Consider the following 4,594-nt stretch of genomic DNA (forward strand, 5'->3'; position numbering starts at 1 on the left):
CTGCTGGGGTAATAATATAGTGTAAAGCGCATAGAGCCTGCTGCTGAGCGGGGATATGCGCTATACAAATGCTATCTATTATTATTATTATTATTATTATTATACCTTGTGTTTCATATGGAAATCTTATGGCCAGGCAGTGTGTACACTGTGTCGTCAGTTCCCCAATGTAGCACTCGTACTGAAAGGACTTGACAATGTAGAGGAATGCTTTTGGGAGATTTAGATCTAGAGAGTCCCCATCATTTTGTTGTTGATCTAGACCACCTCGACCTTTGCGAGCTCGAGGGGTTCCAACTGCAGAACTTCGTTTTCTTTTCGGCATGGTCAGGCGCTATCTAGATCTAGATTCTTATCTAAGATCTATTGACGTTGTTCCCAGCAGCAAGAAAAAGAATCTGACAAAGTAGTCCAGAAAAAGCGATGATGGGCATCAAACGAAAGGATCATAGTCGAATTTAGCACCAAGTAAAAAAATAAAACATGAGGCTAGATCTATATTATGGGTCGCACACTTAAAATAGTGTTCAGTACTGCGCGACAATGCGCGATAGTATCAAACGGAAGTACGACTTGAAATAAACAAACCTAGCAGATTTTCTAAAATCACATAGACAGAAGCGTCGGCCTACAAAAGCGACCGGCGAAATAAAGAAATTTAGTTTTTTGCAGCAAAACTGTCTCAAAACTGAAAAAACGAAGGGTGCCATGATCTGGAGAATATTTTAAAGAATATTTTGGCGAAAACCGCATGTCGATCGATGAAGCCTTTTAAAAAGCCTTTTGAATAGCAACATTCGGCCACCACAAATAGATAATAGATTGTCGTTTGTATGCCGTATATGATGAAACCTTCAGCGGTTTCAAGTTCGGTGGTAAATTGTGAACTATATGCACGTATGTCCAGGTACGCAGTTTGGAAGCTTATAAAAAAAAACAACAACAACAAACAAACAACGAGAACAAAATAAAAAACAAAACAAAACAAAAATAAAACACGAACACCCCCCCCCCCAAAAAAAAAACAAAAAAAAAATTAAGTTAAATTAAATATTAGATTTTCTAAACACCATGAAATTGACAAGAATAACTTGAAACAAATTTTAAAAACCTGAGCAACAACAAAATTTCCGAAAGATATTGAATCGGATACGGACATTTAGTCCCAAACAGAAAACCACTCACCTCTGTATCCATGTCAACTTGTGGCGTCCGCTGAGACTGAGGCCGATGTTGTGAAAGTATTTCAGGAACACGGAGACTCAATCATAATATTGTGAGACTTCTCGAATTAGATAATAATATGCTGGAGCCAAGAGAGAAGCCCCGCAAGCTGTGCACAAACAGACACACTCAAGAAAAAATTATGGGCCTGTTAAATACTCGAAATAGGGCCAAAGTTTTCTCTGATATAATCATATAATATAAATATATCACTGGCTGGCCTTGGCAGACGCCACAAAATATCTTAATCCGTATCCGTACGTCGTGTTTTACTATCGTATCCATACGACGTGGGGAACTCTGTGCCACCACTTAACCCTATCCGTACGTCATGTTTTACTATCCTATCCATACGACGTGGGGAACTCTGTGCCACCACTTAACCCTATCCGTACGTCGTGTTTTACTATCGTATCCATACGACGTGGGGAACTCTGTGCCACCACTTAATCCTATCCGTACGTCGTGTTTTACTATCGTATCCATACGACGTTGGGAACTCTGTGCCACCACTTAACCCTATCCGTACGTCGTGTTTTTTCTATCGATTGCTCAAAACTAGGCACTGAGCAGATAGAACTTTGTAATTCTGAGGTAGCAGTTTTTGAAAAATCTGACTCTAAAAGTTTTGAGTTTTTCATCATGTCAATCTTTTTCGAATGCGATTCTTTGTATATCTTGATAACGACTCTGAATTATCTCACGATTTTGGTAGAATAGATAGAACATTTAGTTTCTAACCTTCAAGCCGGGCATTAAATATTTACTGTCACTTCTTGTTGACGCCAGAGAGTCTGTGACTATGATGTCATCACCCACGAGACACAACAACCATGCCTTATCAGCCACAGCACCAACAAAATAATTATCGTCATGCTTATCAACCACAGCACCGCCCACATAAGTATCGTCATGCCTTCAGCCACATCATCGCCCACATATTATCCCCAATGCTTATCAAACGCAGTACCAACCACATTGTCATAATTATCGTCATGCCTTTTTTTTCTCGGCAACTTTTCCAGTAGAACAAAGAACTGAGGGAACATAATATTATAGAGCTGGGGGAACATATAGAGCTTAGGGGACATAAAATAGAGCTGGGGGAACATATAGAGCTTAGGGGACATAAAATAGAGCTGAGGGGACATAGACATGCTCCCATCAAGACCACCCACACAGGTCTGGATTAGTAATAATAATAATAATAGATAGCATTTGTATAGCGCATATCCCCGCTCAACAGCAGGCTCTATGCGCTTTACACTATATTATTACCCCAGCAGACCATAGAACACTCCGAAACATTCTCAGCTTCCCAAGAAGCATAGTACGTACGCTGGTGGGAACAGAGTAACGTTCGTTCATTCATTCGTCCATCTACTAGAAAAAGATGGACAGACAGAAACAGCAGAAGGAAATATTTAAATATAGGGCCTTCAAGTGTCATCCTCAAACCACCCACAGAGACAAAAACATCAGAGGGAAAGAAAATAAGTAGAGCACTCTAGTGGTACCCTCCAACCACCCACGCAGACATACACAACAGAGGGAAAGAAAGAAAAGAAGTAGGACATACCAGTGCCACACTCTAACCACCCACACAGACAGATAAAAGAGAGGGAAAGAAAGAAAAGAAGTAGGACCTACAAGTGACACCCTCTAATGACTCAAGGAGACTGAAATAACAGAAGGAAAGAAAAGAAGGACAAGCCAGTGGACCTCTTCCAAACACCAGCGAGCAGTTCTAATAACGTGGGCTATGCAGTAGTACTGGGCGATTTTGACGAATCGAAAGTTCATCGAAACTTCGGAGCGTGAAGTCATTATTCGTGCTTTTCGAATACATTTACGATTTGTTTCCCTCATAAGTCGATTAGCTGCATTCTCTTTTCGGACATTCATTACAAAAAACGCTTTTATTTACTTATCATTCTGTCTCGTTATCATGAAATGTGAAGTATTTCTGTACATTGTTTGTTTTTTGTTTTTTTTTGGGGGGGGGGGGGGTTTCCTTTTTTGTTGTTGTTTTTTTTTCTTTTGATGGGTGGGGTAGAGGTTGACAACTGACATTCTGTCCAACATTCTCTGTTTTTGAAAACAAAAATAGTTTTGAAGAGTACTGATGATTGTGTATTGAGACAGATGACAAATAAACCTGATGAATGCTAATATTGTAAAAAAAAAAATAAAAAAAAAAAAGAAAAAAAAAAAAGGATTTCTGTATTTACCTCGATGATTTTATACATACAGTGTACATGCATCGTCGTCTAATTTTATGTCAGATAGAGAAAAATGAAGCGAATATCCATAGTCTAATAAAATAATCAAACAGCATTTGAATGTCTCTGCTACAAATCGAAAAACTGTGAATAGGAGATAATTCGTAAATGATGAATAGATCTAGTAAAGTTGAATAGGCACAGCTTTACTGACCATCATTAATTTATTTATAGCGCAGCTCTACCACCAAAGATTCTCTATGACCGAGATATTCCACTTTCTCTTTCTGTACACGATCTTTGGTCCCCCTGAAGACGAACATTTCGAGGACCGACTGGGGAAATCACCCGATACGTCATTGAACCAGCTGATTGCGACAGGCATCGAGTGAGAGTACACGCGTCATTTCCGGTGTGCGTCAGACGGCTCCAAATAAGGGAATGTTTTGTGGGCACTCGAAGACTCGGAGACTCGGGGATTCGGAGACTCGGAGACCCTGGGTCGCGGGGAGGCTCAATTGTGACATACTAAACAATCTAGTCCTCCCTCGTCCCTACAGACTCGAGTACTCTATACTTGGTTGAGACCAGACCTTCTGCTTTACGAGAGGATTTTAAAAAATATTCTGTAGAATTGTATATATTTAAAAAAATATAATTTCCTTTCATTTCTGCTGCGATTAAAAAACAACTCTCGGGGTAATTGGGTGGAGCTGGATTGAAAAGGGAGCGGGGGGGGGGGGGGGGAGGGGGGTTCAATTTTTTCCGGGGGCCAGAAAGGGGGGGGTGGGGGGCGGGGTAAAATTTAAAGGAAGGAGGTTTTTGGAGGTTTTTTTTTAGGGGGGGCGGGGCGGGCTAAGGATTGAAAAATGAATGTTTTCCTCCCACGCCACAAAAATGATTTTTCAAGTTAAAAAAACAAGGAATGTTAGCTCCCCACCTTTTGGCTTCGTCTCCAATACCAATACTTTAGGTATTGCTGACTAAAAATTTATTTACAATACAGTATACCTATTTTTTTTCTGGTTGTCAGTCTAGCCATCATTAATTAAGGACAGCTAGCCTCTTCCTTAAAGAAACTTACTCAACATGGCCAGGGGGAAGGGTTGAGACGGTTTATAATATACACCACTTTTGCTGTATTTTCC

The sequence above is a fragment of the Aplysia californica genome, unplaced genomic scaffold (assembly GCF_000002075.1).
Source record: "Aplysia californica isolate F4 #8 unplaced genomic scaffold, AplCal3.0 scaffold00402, whole genome shotgun sequence".
Taxonomy (NCBI): domain Eukaryota; kingdom Metazoa; phylum Mollusca; class Gastropoda; order Aplysiida; family Aplysiidae; genus Aplysia; species Aplysia californica.